The 6,377-nt window shown below is 38.0% G+C and overlaps 2 protein-coding genes across 3 annotated transcripts in view; both read right to left on the bottom strand.

Moving 5' to 3' along the window:
• LOC140924635 (NLR family CARD domain-containing protein 4-like) overlaps nucleotides 1–6,377 on the bottom strand; it is a 388,290-nt gene that overhangs the window by 137,697 nt on the left and 244,216 nt on the right. The window lies entirely within an intron of this gene.
• The window catches only part of LOC140925041 (NLR family CARD domain-containing protein 4-like), a 150,789-nt gene that overhangs the window by 58,140 nt on the left and 86,272 nt on the right, over nucleotides 1–6,377 (bottom strand). The window lies entirely within an intron of this gene.

The raw sequence follows: 6,377 nt of genomic DNA, 5'->3' as shown, positions 1-6,377 counted from the left end.
AACCCATCGGGTTAGTAGGGAAACCGACGGGACATGCCACAGTGACTCATAGTTCCTGTTAAAGCTGTATAACTTCAAACAAAATATAAGTGGTTTCATGACAAAATGAAAAAGCACCAACAATTTAGGGAAACGAGATATTATAATAACGTACTGCGCTGAATTTCCAAAACCCTGGCCGCGCCTGTTCCATTACATTCAAGTTTAAGCGATTTCCAACAAAAGTTCATTTTGCAATCTCATTTTACAAGTCATGCAACCCCATTAAATCATTACATATCACTTATGGATAACGATAGTTTAAACAAGAGAAAAAATTCTTCCAAAAATATAATAAAATTCTTAGTATAAAGGAAAAAAAAAAAGAGTTTATTTCTTTAATGCTCTTTTATTCTTTTATTTACTCTTCATTTTCCCTTTTCAGGTCTGCGAATGGCTTAAACCTTGCGTGAAAGTAAGGGGCTTAACAACAGGTGCTGCTATCCACATGCGCAAGGCAGACTTGGGCGACCTGCTAGTGAAGGCAGGCACACCTTATTCTCACACTAACTTTTCACAAGCATGCCGAAAAGTAGACGGTGCAAGCGTCGACTTTCGAAGTGACTTCGGAAATGGCCATAGGGAACTGTCAATCAAGATCCCTCGACAAGCTGTGGACAAAGAACAGCTTAAAACCATTGATAGCTGTAAGTTCAATCCGATCTCGTGGCAAGCAGAGTATAATATTCCAACCTTCTTTTAGTGATGAAACATAAAATGTCGATATTATCTGGCAATAAAACTTCAGTTTTGTTCGACATGTACCACCAAATGTACTTTGTCTTATAAACTTTGTACGGCCCTTTTGAATTTTCCAAAATAACAATATTGTTTTGTTTATTTTATTTATTAAATTTTATAGGGTTTAACAGACAGGACGCAATGATGCTCGACCCCGAAGTAGATAGTGAAGACCACGAAGAAGATAATGATGGAGGAGAGGGGACATCGTCCTCGTCCACTGTTTGTAGCAACTGCGAAAAGTTACAAATGCAGTTTAAAGAGGAACTAGCCTTCAACAGTGCCACACACGAGAAAGTTGTTTTGGCATTGGAGAAGACGATTGAAGAAGAGGGAGAAAAATGCAGAAAGCTACAGAAAGAGCTAGAAGACTCTAAAAGAAAGATCGACGAACTTCAAGGGATAATTGACAGGTCGGATGACCTAAGTCTTAATGCACCAGCTGTTGCTCAAAGTCTGGGCAGAATAATAAGAGGTATGTTATTTACTTCTGTTGTCAAATTTAATGATAGTTTTAGCGCAAACGTAATCTAATCCCGGTAAGAACCGTCTGCGAAGCAATGCCAAGATCCTTATTGTGGATCCTACCGGTTGTAACTGGACGTTAAAGCCACAAACAGATCGTTTTCACATGACGTCACAGTGGCCATATTTGTGTACAACACAATCCTGTAAGAATTGAACTCTTTTCAGATTTTTAAACTTTCTTTTATCCCAAGCAATTTGCAAAGCTGCCGACCAGGAGACTAAAAAGGATCTAAAGTCGTACGCAGGTTAAAAAAATCGGACAGTAGTCTTGTAAGATTAATGTTATAAATTAATAAATTAATAGATTAATGAGGTAATGTTGTACAATATTAATCTATTAATTCATCAATTTATAATAATAGTGATTATTATTATTTACAACAGTAAAATGCATTACTATACATCTTCTTATACCTATTTGAGCCTTAGCAGATGGTCTTCCTGTACAATAGGAGATGCAACGATAATGAAAAAGTAATGTATTACATGCTTTTTAAAAATTTCAAACAACCGAAACTCTGACATTCTAAGAGGAAGGTTTCTCATCGCCTTTTGGTTCAAGTTCTACTACTCTAAAAAACCTACTGATTTGGACATTACCAAAATGCCAACCCTGGTTAAGTAGTATTCAATAAAAAAAAAAGGTCTATAGATATCCTCATATTAAGAACAAAACGAATGAATTATTTTCTTACAACTTAACATCCTTTGATTTTCAGAACAGCCGGCTAGAGGACATCAAGAGGGGTCAGGTAAATAAAGAAAATATATTCAAGAACCACAGTGGGACATATAGGGAATCTTAGGGCGTTGGCCGGGATATGTGAATATTTCACTAAGTTATTTATGCAGTTTGTAATTGCACGGTCCAAGTCTAATTCCTGAGACGTCCACACATATTATTCGATTGTTTAAAACGTCATCACTTCCACGTAGGACTGCCTCAAAGCAAAAAATTCAGAACATGTAAATGACGACTATTCAATTCTCTGACCTGTTTACACTGAGGTGGGGGACCCCAGATAAGTGAGGTAATCCGCGACGGTTCACCCCACCTGTCATGTAAAGGTGATCAAAGTAAAATGAGAGATTATATGGACAGGCGGGTTACCTCACCAACCTGTGGTTCCCCACCTCCATGCAAACAGGCTCTTAATAAAAGTTTTCGCATCTTTCCGGAAACAAACTTCCCATTAATTTCATGCGTTTAACTGTCCAAAAATTAACTTTAATGAAATTCACATATCCCAAGGTCAAGACTGGGCGATTCCATGTCCGTCCCATTACTCCCTATTGTATCCACAATTCCATGGTGATTTTTTTTAACTTCTGGTAATGACCACACTCGAAAATACCCGTGCACTAAATGCACCATGTAGTAACAAAATGAGAAACGTTCCTTTCTTATAAAAATTCGATACGATTGGTTATAAAACAAGGAGCACCACTGTTTCCAGCTTGTTTAAAGTGATTAACCGCATGCGCACGGATGTATTTCTTTGGGCATACAATAACGTTCACGTCTTTTTTTCCCGTTGTAGTCACACCATCGTTAAGCTTAATTTCCACTGCTTCCTCAAGTCCGGTCTTTGAGCCTACGCCATCATCGACACTGGGGGATTCATCAAGCTCAGGTATTACACATACTACTTCATCGTTATGTAACTTAGAAAGGTTCTCTGTGGTTTTTTTGTATGGTGAAATCAATGAGTGTGTGAGTTGATACAATGTTATCACTTGATTTAACCATGGATAATAGAAAGACTGGATAGGAAACTGGCTGACGCGACCGGTTCCAACATAGTGGAAAAGTGTGACGTCATGTTTTCGAGAGCCATTCAACCTCTTACATCTGGATCCGATGTTTTGCGCATCTTATTTTTCATCGCTTATTTCATATATACAGGTTGCCCATGTTTTGAAGTAAAGGATGAAGAGGAATTGTTCTTGGAGAAGATAGTTTAAGGGTACAAAACCGCAAAAGACAGAGTAAATGATTATGAAACTTGTGAGAGCGAAGAATGACTCCAGCGCCCGATAATTTTATGTACCAAACGGGAAGCCTAGCTACATAAAAACTATGCGAAAACGTACATGTATACAAAACACCTATAAAAAAAGGCACAGCCTAATATTCTACAAACCACAAGAACACCGGAAATTATTTTAACTCTTTTTATCACGGTTTTCACGATTTCCTTTCTGCTTTTATCGAAAACCTCATCGAGTGTCGAATTTTATAAGTTAATAACCCTTGGCAAAATGATTTTATTAGCGGTAAAACTGTCGAGGCTTGATGTTTCAAGTACCCAACTCAAACAAGTGTTTAATTTCTATTCAAATCATTTACGGACAACCAGTGACAAGAAGCCGTATCTGAGAAATGTATAAAAAGCGGGGATAAAAAGCTCACAGCAGAGAAAGTAAATTTGCTTGTGGACCACCGTGGAAACGCCGTTTCTAACTTTTTCAACTCAATTTTCATCGTAAAGCAAGTTGTTTTGTTGTTTTCAGGTATAAATGTACAATGACCCAAGGTACTTTTTAGTCAGGTCTTTAAAAACACTAACTGCAACGCTTGTAAAAATGTTATATACAACGGTTACTTGTTAACTACTAGAATACAACTCTCCTGGTGTAATAGAAGGGCCTTCACTTCTTTTTCACGAGGAAACACTTGTCTTCCATAAGGCTTAATAAAACTTAGAAACATATTATCTTTGAGATGCTGACCTTTTTTTTTAGGATGAAACAAAGTTAAAGTTTTTGTATTGTAATGTTAGTGATATGGATAGGGGATACTGTAAATCACCTCTGAAATAAACATAAACACTGTTCCCAAAAAAAACAGAAGCTGGTTATAAAAAAAACAGTAACATCCAGGGCTTTTGTTTAGTCTGAGGTAAGTGGATGAGGGATTGAAAAAATACTTGACTGTCTCTGGTCAGATTATCATGTTGTTGAAAAAAAAATTCATACCCCAAACAAGTACATGTATATGTTTTATTAATTTGATTTAGAATACATCTTGGTACAGGTACATTGTTGCTTTGATCTCTAAAAAAACGAATACAATAATAGTGCTATCAAGTCCATCTTTGGTTGGAAACTTAGATGCCACTTTCTGGCTCTCATGCATAACAAAAGTTGCTGTTTAATACAGAAAGATTGATTGGTTTGTGCCCTCTCAGAAGAGTACTTGACCACAATTATACTGTCTTCATTCTAATGACTAAATGTGTTCAGCAAATCCTACAATAAAGACAAACAAAAGGAAAACTAAAACACTGTTTAAATAATAACAACAACGTTTAGGAGCCCAAACGGAGGCCAAAAAATGTTAGTAGGTGTTTTCCCATTCATGATACAATTATTTGTTTATGTAAGGGAAAAGTACAAAACTTATTCGAGTCTCTTCAGTGCCTTCGAATACAAGCTGCGAGGAGCGACGTGAGGCGATTGTATTCACTGAATATGTAATTTAGCAGGTTATTTCAACATTAAAAGATGACCGAAATTAACATATTGCTTTACGAACAATTCGCATATTACTTGAGCGAAACAGTTTTCAACACAAACTAGTCTGTCGATTGAAACTTTACACACCGTGTACGTACACTCGCTCGGCGCCAGTTCCGAATGTAGTTTATTTCAGCCATTTTCAATCGAAATGTATGGCTGGAAAATAACAGCACTCAGTCTGTAACTATGCCTATGCCACAATTCCATCCTTGAAGGATCTGTCAGTCGTAGTTATGAATAGAAAGAAGAAGGAACCGTCTTAATAAAGGCGTCCCAAAACAGTCGCCAAGTGTACTAAATATGGCTCTGGTAAGGTGAATTTTTGGGACGCAATTTTCTCAAAAACAAGGACAAATAACACAAAACAACAACAAGAAGTGCTTACCTTTAAGGTTCAAGTGTGGCTTTGAAGGGTTGCCATCGCCGTAACACGACAAACGAAGGGAAAACATACACCAAAAATTAAAGCAGCACTAAAAACTCCGAAAAAGAACAACATGCAGGCAAACAAACCCTACATTTCGACTGGTTTGCGCCACATTTTCGCCATCGTTTCGTCACAAACTTCCACTATGATGAAACCATCCAACGCCATCTCGCAGCACAAAACAACCAATCGGCGATAAGAAATCAGCCCACGTGACATAAGTTTCCTATCCAGTCTTTCTATTATCCATGATTTAACATGTACAACTTCGAGGAAAGTACGGCCTCTGTTGAGTCATTGGCAAAGAATTTAGTAATTCCCTATCTTTTCTCTACACTTTGATTTTTAAGAGTGTTCATTATGGAACTCGAAGCCCACATTTCATATGCCAGTAACGTTTTTTTCTGGAACAGAATAAATTTGGTACACTAACTAAGAAGGCGATTTATAACCTTAGCGGCCAGCATAACATTTAATATTTAAATTTCCGTGTTCCAGTGCATACAACAACACCAAGAGCCATAATAGGACAGAGAGGGACACTCCCAGTCACGCCTTTGGGATATCTTAATCCCAAAAAAGTTATTTTTAGAACTATGCGGACCATGCGGAAACAGTTTCCGGTAAACTAGTTGACTTCCGGAAGATTCAGCGCGCCAAAGCGAGGCGGTGTCAATAAATGAAAAAAATGGCTGCCTAAGTGGAGGGACGGTGTGGAGGGTGTGTACTTGATAAGTTGTCCTTCTTCAACGAAGAACCTACCATAGAAATTGGTTAAAACTTCTGCAAAAACGGATCCTTTACAAGAAACGGTAGAAATACAGTTAAAGCGACCGCGTGGACCATCGTTTTTGTTGGAACAGCTGGAAAGAGGACAAGTAGCAATGCGGCCCGGATAATCGTTCAGCGTTGAACACAAAATGCGGGTCCTACAAAGACGACCGTACAAGCGACCGTGTGGACGTATTTTCTGTTGAAAGAGCTTTGTTTTCATCTGTCGACTCGCCAAGTCAGGGAAAGAGGGTTTAATTTTGTGCAGCTTGTGTTGTTCTTTAATAAGTGCAGACAATGGTGGCCCGGTTGCTCGAGGTAAGGAGCCGTTTCTCTGTAGTTTTCTTGA

This window comes from Porites lutea, chromosome 14, assembly GCF_958299795.1.
Source record: "Porites lutea chromosome 14, jaPorLute2.1, whole genome shotgun sequence".
NCBI lineage: Eukaryota > Metazoa > Cnidaria > Anthozoa > Scleractinia > Poritidae > Porites > Porites lutea.
The sequence above is the reverse complement of the archived record's forward strand: the minus strand, read 5'-3'. Positions and strand labels throughout refer to the sequence as shown.